We start from the raw sequence: 16,355 nt of genomic DNA on the forward strand, positions 1-16,355 counted from the left end.
CGTCTCCCCATCCCGCTCCCCTCATGTGACACCTCCGTGCTGAAACCCTTCGTTCTAAAACCCAGACTCTTCCCTGTACCTCTCCACTTGCATTCAATGGGTTGTTGACCTGCCAATCATGTCTCCTGAGAATATCCCCAACCCATCTATCTTTCTCCATCTCCACCCCTCCCCTCCATCCCACCCAAAGCACCTGTCACTTTCACTGTAGGACACTCCCCAAAATGTCTTCAAGACTTTCCCCCTCTGCACCTGCTGCCACACAGCAGATGGTAGCGAGCACACAGCTTCAACTTAGACGACTGAAGTCGTGATCCTTAGCGTGGTGTCAGGCCGAAGCAGCCAGCTCCACCCCCCGCGAGGTCTCACCTCCTCCCAGTCCTCCCTTGGATGCCAGGACAGAGGATGTGGCTGTGTGGGGACGTTTGGCATCATCGTCCCAGCCAGGAGTCTCCTTCCATAGGATCCCCCGCCTGGCCCCCGGACACTTCTCTCCTCCACCTGCCCCCCTCCTTCCTTCCCCTGCCTCCTCAGGCTTCCCCTGCTCTGCCCAGCCCAGCCTGGCCAGTTCTGCTCACACTTTAGAATCTCACCTTTGACAGGACTCCCACGGGGTCATTTTCCTGATTGCCACCAGCCCCCAAAGAGGTTATATACCCTTCTATGTATTTCTCCACACCACCACAACTAGTCATTAAAGAAGTTATTTAATTATTGCTAAGTGGATATCCACTCTTCTCAACTATAGACTCCAGGAAGAGCAGATACCTGTGCCTGGCTTTGCACACTCCCGCCTCCCTAGTGCCCAGGCACTGTTGGCATTAGCAGACACTCAATAAATATTTGTTGAATGAATGAATGAACCCTCAACCCAGATGACCACCTAGGCAAGAGCTGTAGCAGAGCCCCACCCCTCCCCACCACCAGGCACGGTTTCAGGGCCTTGAGGCCTCCTGAGTCCTGTTATTCTGCTCTTCATGACCTCTACAGGATGATGGCCATGAGTCCCAGTTGGCTCAGTTGGCCAGACCAGCCCCAGTTTATGCCTGTTGTTCAGGCATAAACTTAGTGTGTCTCCCCTCCTCACTCTCAAAGAGGTCCTGCTTTGAACCTTAAAAATGGTGCTGCCCACATGCCTCTCATCCCCAACCCTCAGGAGGTCCCTGGTAGACCACCAGGTGTCCATACCCCCACATGCATGGGTGGAGCCAGGCCTGTAGGGGAGCTGGACCCCCAGCATGAGACCAAACCCAATACGTGGATTCTTCCCCTTTCTCACTGCTGAGGGGACCATCTCAGAGCGCCACTGGCATGGCCCCTCAGAGGCACGGTCCCTCCACGGACTGGAACACCAGTCATGAGTAACAGCAGCAAGTTCCCTGCTAGGGACGCCCCCCCCCCTTTATCCCCACCCCTCCTCCACCCTTCTTCCTCCAACTTTGATTTCTAGAGAACTGAGGCTACAACTAGGACTTACTTCCATGGGGCACCCTCTGCAAAGGGAAGAATTAAATCTGGAGCATGGGAAAGAGCATGAGAAGATGCACCTGGGCTCAGTGAAACAGCTCCCAGCACCAAGTACACACTGGTCCCTCTCCCAGTCGTCCCTCTTCAGAGGTCGTGACCTCTGTCCTCAAAATGTGTGGGAGCAGAGGCTATACACTCTCAAGCATCAAACCATGGGGGGGTGTCCTGCACCCCAGGGGCCTGGGCAGACTTCTGCCTTCCGACCAAGGCTTCCGCGGGGTCCTAGAGGGGGAAAGGTGAGCTCGTGCACTATCGTGGTTAGAGAAAGTAATTGACATGTGGCTAAACAGCTATTTGGTTTACAAATCTTCTCCAGAGAGCCGTTTCCCACAAAAATTCTGGCTCGCTGCATGTCCAAATAAAGGTACCACGGCCAAAAGATCAAGGCTTAAAAATGATGAGAAACACAGATAACTCCCCAACATTCGGAACTGGCATAAGCATGCCTAATCCATCAAAACAAATTTTGATCCCACGTAGTAACAGGCTTAAACTCCCCCCCCCCCCCCGCACCACCAACTTAGCCCTCCTAAAGTCGTCCATTTTATTTTTAAGTTCATTTGCTTAATGCTCTGAACCTTTGAAGATAAAGTTCACATTAACCTCCCCTATTAGTAGCACGCTAGGGCGGGGCGGGGGGGGGGGGTGTTTTCAAACGTGGGGTAACTTCCCCTCTCTGGGACGCTTAGGTAAGCTCAGCACAGACGCGAACAAAAATGTCACGTCATTTCAATACCTTGGACGTGTCCAGGAAGGGAAAGAAAGGGAAGCCAGTCCGGGGCACGCCCTAGGCAGTGACCAAAGCTGGCCCCACCAGTATAGGCAAGCACACTCCTCCACCTAGTAAGTCTACAAAAAGATGCCCAGCGGTTCTGGCAACTTGGGGCTGGCTAATGTGGAAGCGACTGGCTGCAGTGGGGCAGGTGAGGAACCCGGGTTTGGCTGTTGAGGGGCTGGTGGGCGGCAGCCCTGTGTTTACAGAAACCATCCAGGCGTGGCCAGACTCTGACCACAACTGGAAGAAGGGCCAGCACATTCCTGCCAAGGGGACCAAGAAGTTAGGCCCGAGTCGGGGGAGGGGGGGTTCAGGACCCTGGGCACACAAGCTCCAGGGCCAGTGGGGGGCCTGAGGTGCTCCACGGGGAGGAGGAGGCAGAACCCCACTCAAATGAGCTGCAATGACTTGACAAGGAAAAAGAAAGGGGGGAAGCGGGCACACAGGGCCCCCAACACCCTGGATAGAAGGCCCACAAGGACCATTTTCAGAGCCCCCAGCCTTGGCCCGAGACCGTGGTCACTCACTGGGCGCTGGCTCAGATTTGCCCCATAGCGGAGGGGAAGAGAAATGTGTGGGTGGGAACCAGCAGAGACACCAGCGGGAGCAGCTGGGGAAGGCGCAAGGGCACCACCCCCCAAACCCAGGAGCTTTGGGCACAGGCCCGACTCATTTTTTATTCACATACACATTTGTCACTCAAAAGGGGTATGTCCTAAATCCATCTAGAAAGCTCCCACTCCCACACCCCTATGAAGCGCACAATTCATGCTTTCCAGGGGTTGGGGGGGGGGGGGTTCTCAGCCCGCGCTCTCACTGAAAACAATTGTGTGAATCAGTTTTTCCAATCAGTTTTTCCTTTTCCTCTGTGCAGTGCATGTTGAAATTGTATCCAACAAGGCCTGAAATTAAACTCTTTTGCAAAATTGTAACTTCTGCCCATTCATTGTCCTCCTCCCCTCCATCACCAGATTGCTTTTCAAGGCCAGTTCTCCCAAATGAACGCCACATGGCGTTAGGAGCAGTCACGTGATCAACCAGCAAGGAACAGCAGGGCAGGACCCAGGCTTCTCTTCTGCTCTGCAGCTCTGGCGCCCTCCTCTTGCCTATATCCTCTATCCCACTTCTCAGTGACATCTCTATGCCTCTCACCTTTGCACCCGTTCTCTGTCCTGGAGAGAACGATGCCCCTTATTGATTAGGATTAAGCGACCAATATTAGCAAATATTCAAAGAGCCAAGGGGAAGCCACCTGCCGCTGGGAGACGGAGCTGGCCTCAAAGGACACCAGTCAGAATTTAGAGGGGAGAGGAAGCCATAGGTAGCCTCTGACCTCATGCCCATATTCCCAAGTGTGAGAGCTGAGGGTGTCTAGGGAACTCGCTCCCTCGGAGAACACGTGAAAGTACTTGCCCAAGGACGCGTGGCTGGTTAGTGGTAGCAGTGGAACTAGAATCCAAATCAAAGCTTGTCCCATGTCACACGACAGCGCGTGAGAGCAAATTCACAGCGCCACATGGAAACTTGTTACTCCAGATGCCTTCCTCTCCAATCACTGTTCCCTAAATGATAGTCAACCACACTCGACAACCTAGGAATCAGAGCTCAGCTGGCACTTCTTATGTGCCAGGCACTTTGGAGAAAGAGTCAAAGGAAGGGCAAGTTGTTCCAGTGCTCAGGAGCTTACAATCTATAGTTGGAAAAACAAAACATTTTTCCAGCATGGTTTACAGCGTGACCACATGCCAGGCATGGCTTCAGGCACCATGGGAGTGAACTCAGCTAGACCTCACTGAGCATCCCACCCCATGGGGAAGACAGGGCCAAGAGCAGACAAGTAAGAGGAGTCGAAGTGGAGATGATGAAGGGTGGTGTGGTGGACAGTGTCCGCACCACTCTCAAAGACAGGGATGGGGGGAGAGGCGGAGCTGAACACCATCTCTCCTCTGAGGCGCATCTCATGCCACAAGGGGAATGGTCTGGGCGAAGAGCTTTCCCAAGCACAGGAACAAGGTTGGCATGTCCCACGTACAGGACAAAGGCCAAAGGAGCAGGTAACCCAGGAGAAGAAGAGTCTGAGTTGAGCTCAAAGAGTCAGGCACAAACCAGACCATGCAGAGCTCTTAAGCCCAGGTCGGGAATTGGGGCTTGGTTTAGGGGATCAGCGTCCTCCTCAGACCCTCCAGGCACAAAGCCCACCGCAGAGAAATCAACAGATACACCACGACCACGACTCATGCCACGTCCAGGGGAGGGGCTGCGTGGAGTGACGACAGAGAGGGCTGGTGAGAGCGCCAAGATTCCTGTCGCAGGGAGCAGAGCCAAAAGGCTCAGACGTCAAGGGCACGCCTGTCTGACCTCTGAAATGTACAACACACGTTTATTTCGGGTCTTGGCGGCCAAAGGCCGCTTTTTATGATTCCCAAGTCACTTTTGCATGCAGGACCTAAATACACAGGTAGGATAATTATTTTCACTTTTTGTTAGAGGTGGGTACAAGAGCTTGACCCTTTGGGAGAGCTTGACCCTTTGGGAAGAAGAGGAACGGCCTTCCAGAACGTGAAGAGGGCAAATGCAAAAGCACTCAGCGGAGGGGCCAAGTTCAAGGCGGGAGGCGGTGGGCAGAACCAGAGAGGTGAACGCACTACCTGGAGTTCACAGCCAGGTTTCCAGTGAAATACCCTCTAGTAAGGGGGTGAGGTGTGCATGTCCCAATATCCTCTGGCCACTGTCAAGGGGCGAGGGCTGACTGAGACAGGATGGAATCAGGGGGGCGTTCGGGAGGCAGGGTGGGGATTCAGAGTGTATGTATAGTCAAAGAGGCCTGAGCTCAGCTGGCTCACAAGTAGGTCGTTCATGGTGCCCTAAACCACCTCAATATCACACTACTCTATTCATGCGGGTCCCACGCACAACAAGTACACTTTGCGTAGCCACTTGGGACTCTTTTAAAAAGCAGCACCTTGCCCTCACCGTCTCCTTTGCTGTTCACAACAACCCTGTGGGGTACACAGATCCCGCCTTTACTTCTGGTTTGCAGACAGAGGAAGGGGGCAGCCCAGGCAGCACAGCCCAGGCAGCACAGCCCGTGGGGCGGAACCGGGCCCAGGGCAGGCTTGGGCAGCTAAAGCACATTTTAACCGTTTTCAGCAAAGTGAAAGGCAGGAAGAATTGCAGTCGTTGAGAAACGAGACGAAACTTTGAAGCTGGGGGGAAAAGAAGTCTCTAAAGAAAATGCTGGGGTTGCTAAAGGGTTTCAGACACCAAGACATCAGTGGCGGCGTGGATGTTGGGACTCCCTCCCTTCAACAACCCCCCCCCACCCCCCCGCTTCCCCAGCTTCCTCCCTGGCAACAGCCAGGACCTTCCTTATTCTTTCAAACTCTGAAAATCTAGAACAGCTGTAAGATGCACTAAAGTGATTCCTTACATCTGCAGAGCTCTCTCCAAGGCCTGAACCCCACAGAAGGACCTAGAAACCCCACCCGAACTCCTGCCACCCCCTTCAACACGGCCACGGGAAACCTAAGCCTCCAAACACCTGTGGAGACTCCCAGACAAGTCCCTACTTCATGGATGCCCAAAGCTCTCCGTCCCCTGGGGTCCACCATGCCTCCCACACCCCACCCACCGAAGTCACGAAACTTCACATTTTCTCCAAGTTACCCCGAAAGAGCCAACTTGCACAAAAGCATTGGTGAGCAATATGGAGTCTACAAATTATTCAGCTATGTTCGTGGAATATGGGTGTCTGTCCCAATCCTGACAGAAATCTAAGAGTCCACAACAGGCGTGACCTACATTCCGGGTCCTTTCCCATCCCCTCGGCACCCAGGCCTGTTGGGCTCCAGAGTCTCCCCTTCCCACCCCTAATGCAGAGCCTTCCAGCCTACCCATTCCCTCAGCTCAGGGCCACACGCACAAAACCCACCATCCATGCAAGATGCACCAGGGATCCCTCCACAAAAGGTAAGTTAGTTGTGGTCTTACATTAAAAACAAGGCTTGATTTTTTTTTTATTACCCTATTTTTTACTTCTTGGTTATAAACAGAAATACAGGGTTAGGCTTTATTTTTGCTCAAAATGCAAGTCTCCCCTTTGGGGTCCATGCCTAGAGGACACTCGAAAGCTAGCAGTCAGATCATCCCTTCACAAGTAATAATTAAAAGTCGCTTCCCCTCACTATGAGGAGCTAAACCCTTCCAACTCCAAACCCAAGGGGTCTGTTGAAGAGAACAGGCAGTTGGGGGTTTAGGAAATTTTTCTGTTGTTTCTCCTGACAAGAAGGCAAGCTAAGGAGATTTCAAGAAGTCAGACAGGAAAGAAAAGGGAGTAGGCTTTGGAATGGAGAAAACATTCGGAGAGAAGAAGACCTAGAAGAAAGAGGCGTGACGGGGATTTAAGAAAGAGCAAGACCGAGAAAGGGTGCCCAACGGGATGGAGTCCCTTCATATCTCCTCAGAACCTCAGGAAGAGCCAGATTGTTCATCGTCGCAGAATGGATGTCTGTCCTTCAGAAGCAAGAACATACCAGGTCTGACCTGAGGGTGGGCAGCAGGCACAGAGGGAGGCGACAGAGGGTGGCTTTGGGCTTCTCTGACAGGAAGTGTCCCTGAGTGAGAGGACTGAGCCAGCACATGGGGGGGGGGGGTGTTTGCCGGGGGGGGGGGGACGCTAGTACCCATTAACCAATGGACCCAAGCCTGAGCGAGGATACAGCAGCACCCACTAAATACCCCCATCTGGGCCTCAGCCAAATCGTGACCTATAAAATTATTTCAACCTTCCTCCTGAACAGCAATATTAAACCATGATACCCGAATAAGTGAGAAGTGAATGCCCAAGATATACTGTGAATCCCTTCTCTCCTAAAAAGTTATGAATCACCTTTTAGGGCTTGCAACCCAGCAACGTCTCCACACACACACACATACACACACACACACACAAAGAAAAACCCTCAAAACTTTAGTAAGAATAAGAAAAAAGGAACTTCTCATCTCCATCCATATGCGCTTTCCTTTCCTCCGTATGGGTTTTCTTTCTTTTATACCCTTCTCTTGCCCTATCTCCACCAACCAGCTTTTCTCTCTGACAAATGAGAATAAAGCAAAACTCACCCTCAAAAATAAGTGAAGAGGACCCTCCCGTCTCCGGGTGGCAGGGAGCAAGGAGGTCACATATGGCATCGCCTTGGGCTGGATGTCCAAGCGAAAGCTTTCTTCCCCTCCAACTCAGGGCATTTTGCCCCCCCCCCACCTCACCCCCTCCTCAGCCTATGTGAAAAGACTGAGATCTTTTAAAGGACTTCGATAGCATGAGTAAATGTAGAAAATCAACAAAGAAAAGTCAAGTTTTTAAAGTGCAGATTTCCCTCCCTGTCGTAGCTAACTATTGCTTCTTGCCTGGGCGCTCCACCAAAACGTTCCGTGTTTAAAACCTTTGATGACTTGCTCTGGGTTTACCCTCCCTTCTTCCTGTGAAGACCCCAGCAGCAAGAATCACAAGTTCCAGTAATCTCAGGGCCAGCTGAGGGGCCCAAAGGAGACCAACCTAACCCCATCAGCAGCGTCCCCTGGCGGCCATCACCGCACAAAGGCCCCTTTCTGTCCTGTGCACATACATGCCCAAGGCTGCCCGGTCTTCTGGATTTTTCTAGGGAAGCAGAAACATCAACCTTTGTGTGGCACGCCCCGATGTTTAAACATCTTTCCCCGATCTGAACTTTCTTTAAAGATTGTGTGAGCCAACCAAATCATCTGGGTGGGCCAGAGCGGATGAATGAAGTACGGATTTACAATCTGAAGCCACCCACATTCCCTGTGGCTTAGGTTGTTTAGGTACCCACACTTCCCCGTGCCAAGGGGGATAGTGACTTTCCTACAGTAGGAATTATGGGAGTTCATTTGCACAGAAATACACAGTCAAAACAGGGATCTATTCTGTCTCTCTCTTTTAAGAAACATTAAAGGATTTTCCCGAAATTGGCTGTGGATCTGAATATCATTCAGGCTAATATTTCAAGTAATGTTTTCCTTAGGAAGTTAAGAATTTCCCCCCTTTGTTTTTTAGAAGGATGAGGAGCAAGTTGGGCAAAAGGGTAGACAGGCTTTATTTCTAGATCACAGTTCCCAAAATACAGACACCTTGACCACAAAATTCCTCTCCTTGTAAGATGAAGGATGAAAGGTAAGATTTTTAAAACTGTCCTTTTCAGTTCAGTTCAAGGAATATTGACTCTGCTCTTACTAGCACAGACCCCAGGAGTCTGTGCGCCAGGACTGCAACCCCATCCCACAGAAGGTCACAGAGTCACAACCTCTGACTTACCGAACCCCCACCCTACCACCTCATGTCAGACTGGTGCTGTGGGATCCTTTAGAGTCCCTTACCAAGATGAACTGTTAATTGTTTGCTTCTAGAAAACAGGTTTTTAAACACTCAAAGTGGAGAAGTTGACTGAGGTTTCTGGAATACACATCTCTTCTTAGAAGTGGTGTACCCACCTCAGCGGGACTCCAACAATGAGTGAGGAGGTCAAAAAGCAGATGTGTGACTTCTTGGCCTGCCACATTCTAGATCTTGTTGGGCCCCTATCTCTACCCACCAGATCCCCCAGACAAGAAGTCTTTGAGGGTCCCCAGTCATCCCCAGGGGCTCTCTCTATCCCACGGGGGCTACTCTGTGCCTTGCACAGAATCATGATGTGGTAACTTATTCAGGCAGCAAAAAGGAGAGACATCTTGACTGAACCTAGATGTGGGCTTTATAAAACGGACAGAACATTTTTTTTTTAAAGATTTTATTTATTTGTCAGAGAGAGAGAGAGCGAGAGCGAGCACAGGCAGACAGAGTGGCAGGCAGAGTCAGAGGGAGAAGCAGGCTCCCTGCGGGGCAAGGAGCCCGATATGGGACTCGATCCCAGGACGCTGGGATCATGACCTGAGCCGAAGGCAGCTGCTTAACCAACTGAGCCACCCAGGTGTCCCCCGACAAAACATTTAAAACACAAACAAGTTCACTCCCTTACACAGACATGTGAGAGGGTACCGTTTATAGATTAGTTCACATTGTCACATATGGGACATGTCTCCATGTTGTAACTGTTGGTTTTTATGAAGGCACTCTCCCAGGCATTATCTCATTTGATCCCCACAAAACCCTCTTTAAGGTCAAAGACTGATGGGATCACCCTCTTCCTACCAGTAGGGAAAGAGACGTGAAATGCTGAAGCCTCGGTTATGCAACTGTGAGAACAGAGACCTCAGTTTAAACCCCGGGGTCTCTGACATCACCGGGCAGTCTTCAGGACACAAAATGGCACCAAGCCTGTTCTTAAGACATTTATGAGAAAATACCTTGACCCCAGTTGCAAAGAATGTTCTGTCACATGGTTTGTGGTATCTTGGCAAACGCTTTGGGAGCTGAGAGAACAAAGCCATCCCCTGAAGGAACTCATGGGAAAATAACAGAAGGATGTTAAGCACCGATGCCTGAACCCTTGAGCACCTCGGCCTCCCTCAGTAGACATCAGAGCAATTATAACCTCCAGTAACGTAGTCTCTCCAAGAGCATCCCCCATTCCTGAGAAAAGCAGGTGGGAGGGGGCGAACAAAGTGGGGCTTGGGAAGAGACGTCAGCTTCCTTCCTTCCATAACTAGGGATGTAACCACTTTGCCCAAACTCCCCCCCCCCCTTTGGGAACCCTCCCCATCTCCCATTTGTACTCCTTGTGCCCTTTGGAGCCGTTGAGCCCTCCCGCCTCCCCCCAGCCCTGGAGTGGATGCGTGCCCCACCCCTCACTCCCATGTTATGGTTATGCCAAATGGCCGTAATGGTTACCATTAATAGAATGGCTAAGAGAAGTGTGGGGTCGGTAAATTAAGTGAGCATGGTCACGAAAATCATCCCTCAATCTTGGCCGTGCAAAGAAAAAGAGGAAACGTTTACCCTCTTGTGACATACTTTAATCTCACCAGAAGGAAGGAAGGAACAGAGGCAGAACCTGGAGTCAGTTGTTCAATGGGAACGGCAGATGTTATGTGAGGATGCTTTTCAGCGTGCACGAAAGGGGGATCTGTGGGCCGAGCAAGCTTGGGAACCTCTTGGACATCGTATCTGCCAGTGGGTCTTATCAGTAACAAGACAAGTACCCTGCAGGCACAACGATAACTCTCTGAACCGTCCCTGGTAAAGGAACCCCCCGGGTCAAGAGAGGACAGAGCTCCCCAACAACTTCCACACAAACAGGAGTTTTATAGTGGTTTGCCGCCTTTTGTGCTCTGCAGACCCTTCCACCAACAGAGTATCAGGCCACCGCACCAAAGAGGGTAAGATCAGGTCAAAACAGATCGCGAGCTAGGATTTCAGGAAAACAAAATTAAATCACAGGTGAGTAGAGTTGAAAGGGAGTCCAAGGGCCATCTATTCCAACTCCCTTATTCTACAGAAAAGGAGGTCCTGTGTGTCATGTCTGAGTGAATTGGGCAAGTAAGGACTCCAATACCACACACTTCATGATGAAATTGGGTTGTGGCCTGTCAGAGTAAAGAATTAAATTTAAAATACCATATTCTTCCTACTTCCTGCCGCCCTTCTTTTGTGATTGTTTTAATTAACCACAGGCCATTCTGCACACCTATCCTCTCCCTGAAATCTTTGGAGGCTGCATTTTGGCTACCCCCTGGTTGGACCTCAAGGCGAAGTTCCCTGCCCATCAACTTTATAGGCACAACAATTCAATTTTAAGGTTAGCAAGGGCTAACTTCATGTCTTATCTGCATCATGTTCCTATAAGTACCTGAGGTTACACTTATTTAAGGTCCTGGTATGTCTTATTGTCACCCCAGGATCTCAAGGGTCCCCTGGATCCCTGTCCAGAACTTTTCCCACTGCATTTAGAGTGACCTTGGGGAGCAGTTTATATGACCCAGAAACAAACCCCCCATGTTGAAATGAGAACCTAATATAACCCCTTCATCTCTATGAGGCAAGCAAGTACCAGAGAAGTTATGTTCTTGGTCCAAAGTCAGACAGCTGGTGAATCATGAAACTCAGTCTGGGACATGTGTCCTGACTCACAGACCAGGGCAGTTTCCTTATGGATCCCACTTCCCCCCCTCTTCCAAATTCTGTTCACTCTATGCTATTCTGCACAAGCATTGTGCCCCCAACACTGTAAAGCACATTTTCTACAACCAAAATGTTCCTCTTTCATTGCTTGCTTTGATGGGAAGTGGAAAATCAACCCTGTGAGCAGATTTGGTTGGATTCAACACGACAGAAATTAGCCAACGGGTTGAAGTAACATTCAAAATAACTCAAAAGGATGGACTGTTACGTCCATGTTTATTTTTATTATTACAAAATATGAACATTTTGTGGACTAAGGATATTCTCCCCACCACACTTTAAAAGATTAACTCATTCAACTAACATTTATTAGAGCCCCAGGCATGCCTCAAGGCCCCAAAGATACAAGGGTGGTCAAAACAGTTAAAAATCACAGCCTTCAGGAAACCACAAGTTCTTACATTCTCGTAGGAAACTATGAACATGCTTTCAAAGGCACAGTGGAAAGTACTAAATTCATAGTCTTTGCCTTTTATAAGTTCAAGTTTTAAGTACTTGAGGGAAGACAGACAAGGCACACAATCACAGAAACCGTTATCGATACATGATGGAGTGACCAAAGTGAATGGTTTTGAAACCAATCCTGAAAATAATTCAGGAAGAAGATAGCACATTTTGGCAGCAAAAGACTTGTCACAAGAAGGTTGGGGGAGGGGGGCTCGATTTGGAAAAGGCACAGCCAGAAGACATGATGGAGAAGAGCTAGCTCGTTCAGAGGATGGGAAGGATTCTGCTGGGCCCCACTGGGAAGAAGAAATGCCCGCACACCTTGAAACCCTGATTGAGAGGCTGCAGATTCAGACAGTAAAAATCAAAGCTGTCAAAACTTGTAAGCCCATGACTCACACATCAGTGGAGCCTTCCTCCTGGCAGAGGGAAACCAGAGAAGCCATGTGCTCTCTCATCAGACAGGCACCCTGCACACTCTGTGCTAAGTGCCCAGTGCCAGGTGCAGGGTGCTGGGTGAGAAACCCGCCACGACGGCCACTGCCTCCGGGTAGACCGACGCTGAGCACCTATGTTGTGCCCTGTGTGAGAGGGTCTGTGAGAGAATGAACAGGACACAGAGACCGAGACTCCCAGGAGAGCGGGGAGGAAACCTTGTAAGGAAGTGTAGGTTTTGCTTTACCCAGATAAAGGGGGAGGAGCCCCAGAGAGAGGTAGGAAAATTTCCAGGATAAGGCAGGAGGCTGTGAAGTCTGAGGGAGGAGCAAAGGGGTGGCTCCATCAACACATGAGGCCCCAGACCGTAATAACATACCAAAGCTGGAGACAAGACCCCATAAGCCAAAGAGAGCATTACAGAGATTTGATAAGGAATCCCAGGACTGTTCTTCCTTGGCTTTTGTTTAATTTTTTTGTGTTTTTTTAATTAAGTTTTAAAATTGCTTTAAGGAGAGTAGATTGGAGTCGGAAACAACCAAGGAAGGCAGTAGCTATGCCCCCACTGAGAAATGGCAAGAACATGGCGATGTGAGAATTGGGGAACAGTGGATTTGAACCCCAACTCCCTTTGCTGGATTGCACTCTTGGCCAGCCTTCTAGGGAGTAGAGGTCAATGCTATAGTCCAACACACCCAACAGATGCTGCTGCCCAAGCCAAAAATCTCTCTCAAACTGGCCCTTTCACTCCACTGACCGGTGGTGTGCTCTAGGCACAGAGGGCCAGCCTGACCATGAAAGGGGAAAGAGGAGGGCAGAGTTGTCCTCTGAAGTCTTCACCCAACCCTTCCCCTGCTTGTTGCCCGACTAGGACAGATTTCCTCCCAAGCTTGCAATTGTGGCAGAAGCGCTCTGGGCCCCCAGAGTCCTGCTCCTTCTCAGACCCTTGCAACCCCAAACTGTGGCCCAAAGACACAGAGGGAAGTCAACCCTCCCCGTGTGGGTGGCAGTCCCTGTGCCAACACGTCCAGCGGGTGACCCACCCACAGCAGCTGCTCGGCACAGACTGCTGTATGGAACCCGACTCTTCCAACTGCCTTTGGGGTTCCAACGGCTGCCCCGCCCATCAACTGATTCCCAGCAACTGCCACTGCCTCGGAACCTTCTCTGGGTCCCCTCCCCGTTCCCCCCATGGGACCAGCCTCTCATCTCCACTGCCTTTGCCTGGCTTCTTAGCCTGCTCAGGGCTCCCCCCCCCCCCAGAACTAGTTCCATTCCTATGAGATTCCCAGCAGTGCCAAGCATGGGTGACTGTCTCCCTCAGAGCCTCAAGCTTTTTGAAGACACACTTAAATACTCTGTCAAAGACTCAGGATTACACAGAACTATTTCTTTAAAAAAAAAGAAAAAAGAGAAAACTATATATGTATAGTGCTGTGGAGCGTTGTTTTGGCTGGGTTGACCGGCCCTATAAGATTTGTCTGAAGTCCGGTTCTGGGTCTGCCATTCCCTTCTGCCTCAATGCCAAGGTTGTGACATCCAGACTCCCATGTCCAGAAATCTATCATTTTCAAATTTTGCTGCTGGGCAGCCAGGCTTTGCTCTGAAGGCCCATGTTCTCACAAGCTGGCCGCACCTCCGGCCCATCTCTGTGTCATTTACCCTTCCCCCTCACCCAGGTACGACCTTCTCTTTCCCATACAACCAAATTTCTTGAAAGTGTTCCTCAGTTTGCTCCCCCTTTTCTCACACCCCTCCTGACCACTCTGCTTTCTGGCTTCCTTTACCATGTGGCCAACAGTGTCATCTGTCAAAGACGCCGGTGAGCTGCTCATTATCAAAAGTGATGGATACGTTTTGTCCTCATCCTGGGACATCCGGGGGCCACGTATTCCATCGAGCACTCTGTTTTAAAACTCTGTTTGAGCTCTTCGTATTGCCAAGCTCAAGACACAGTCGAGCTTCAGAAGATGAATTTAGGCCCTTTTAAGGAGTTCTGAGTCTGGTGGAAAACATAGACTATTTGGGGGGAATACACAAGGGGAGCACCAGGCCCAACCTAGAAAAGTCTTGGGAGGCTGTTCCAAATGGGGAGGAAGTCCCCAAATAGAGAAGATGATGGTCTGTCTCCTGGACCCCCAAGCCAAAATCACAGCTGGGCCTCCAACAGGTCCTGGAAATGACCTTTGAGGAGCCCTCAGCAGTCTCTGTCTGGTCTTACCTGTGATCCTCTCTGAGCATCAGTTATGTTCTTTTCTCTTTGCATACTGGCTTCTTCTTGATACTTTCTTGATAGGTTCTTGATACTAATTCTTGACTTTGTCATCCATTCATCCGAAGTTAAGGCTCCATCCAACCCAATTAGGCACGGCAGAAGGAAGGAGTCACACAGTAAGGGTGTGCAAGTCAGAGCCCCCCAGGTGGAGGGGGCACCACGCCCACAAGCATAAGGCAGACAGGAAGCCAAGCCCACCCATCAGAGGTGGATGGTAGACCAGAGCTACCACTGAGCAGGCTTTGAATTGAGTCTTCTTGCTAACATGATAAACTATCTCTTAAAGAATAGAATTAAGCTCCCACGTGTGGCATTCCCTCCCGCTCTTGTGTGTTCTTTGCCACTAGTCATCCTGGGAACCACTCTACTAAGAGTGAACTGGATATCTGTTTCGTTCCTGGGGTCCAGTTCTTCCTGATCTCCTCCTGGGATTCTGATTTGATTCCTAAGACTGTGTAGTCACTCAGGCAGTAGTGCTATGGAGCCCGCGACTGGAAACCTTCCCAATGTCTTTCCAACCCTGCTTTCGTGCAGCTGCCTGCTGTAAGCTAAAAGTGCTGCCACTAGGAAGAACAACTCTTAACGTGAATCAGAGCCATCCTGGCTTCCACAGAGAGCACTGCCATTTTCCTCTTCCATGCCCACATTGCGGGGTACTCTGCTCTTGACAGCTGCCAGAATTCTGCCAAAGTATGCCATACCCTGCACTCCTACCATGATGCCGACTGCCCAGGCCTGTCCTGGAGTCCCCCGTGCCTTCCTTTACAGGAGGATATATTTCCTGTATCCCTAGGGAGTGGGTCTCTGCCTTTCTCCTTCTCCCCTCTGCACCGACGTGGTCCCTTGCTACAAGCAAAAACCTACATGAACTACTGTAACTCCCCCTCCCCAGCACACACACACACACACACACACACACACACACACACACAAGTGCTCTGGGTAAACCTGAATTCTTCAAGCATGCCTACACGTCCACGTATTGTAATTGGTAGTGATCTTCACCCAATGCATTAATGTGGGTAACTGTGGGGACACACAGAAATGTGTGGGTCAGGGGATAAAGCAGGAAAAATAAAATGAGATAGGGACCTTCTATAGACCAGTGATGATAATGGGCCAAGAAGCAAGGAGTATGAATAAACCAGTCGCATCTTCTGAATGCTACCCAGGAGGAGGTGCTCTGCTGCCCTGTATCCTCAGGATATAAAACTGTCCCCAGCTTCTACGTCTGTGACCTTTTTCAGAAGATAACCTTTGGGCTACTGGAATGGCTTCAACTAGATGTGCTGATTGGTGGAAGTAATTGGGAGTTTGGGGTCCCTTGAGCAGCCTGTGGTCAGTGGCTGATCACCAAGGTGTGGGAGAGCGCCCCCCACACACATACCTGGAGGCAGGATCAAGACTGTAGTATAACATAGGCTCCATGGCTTCCCTTGGGATCAGGCCAAAGCTGAAACATGACCTGAAATCCAACCTGGCTTGGGTTCCTCCTACCTTATATTCCCTACTCTCTAACTATCTTCTCCTGGGAGGACTGCCTTAGCAAATCACTTGCATCCAAATCTCTTTCTCAGGGTCTGCCCCTGGGGCCCCCACCTAAGACAATTCTCAGCATGAAAACAAGAAAAATGAAAAATAGATTACGATCACAAGCATGCAGAGAATAACAGGTATTTTCCTACAACCCAAGCAAATTTCTGTTTGGAGACGTCACTCAGATTGAGTGAATTTCTGAGTCATTTACTGGCTTGTTCTCAGTG

This window comes from Mustela lutreola, chromosome 11 (assembly GCF_030435805.1).
Source record: "Mustela lutreola isolate mMusLut2 chromosome 11, mMusLut2.pri, whole genome shotgun sequence".
Taxonomy (NCBI): domain Eukaryota; kingdom Metazoa; phylum Chordata; class Mammalia; order Carnivora; family Mustelidae; genus Mustela; species Mustela lutreola.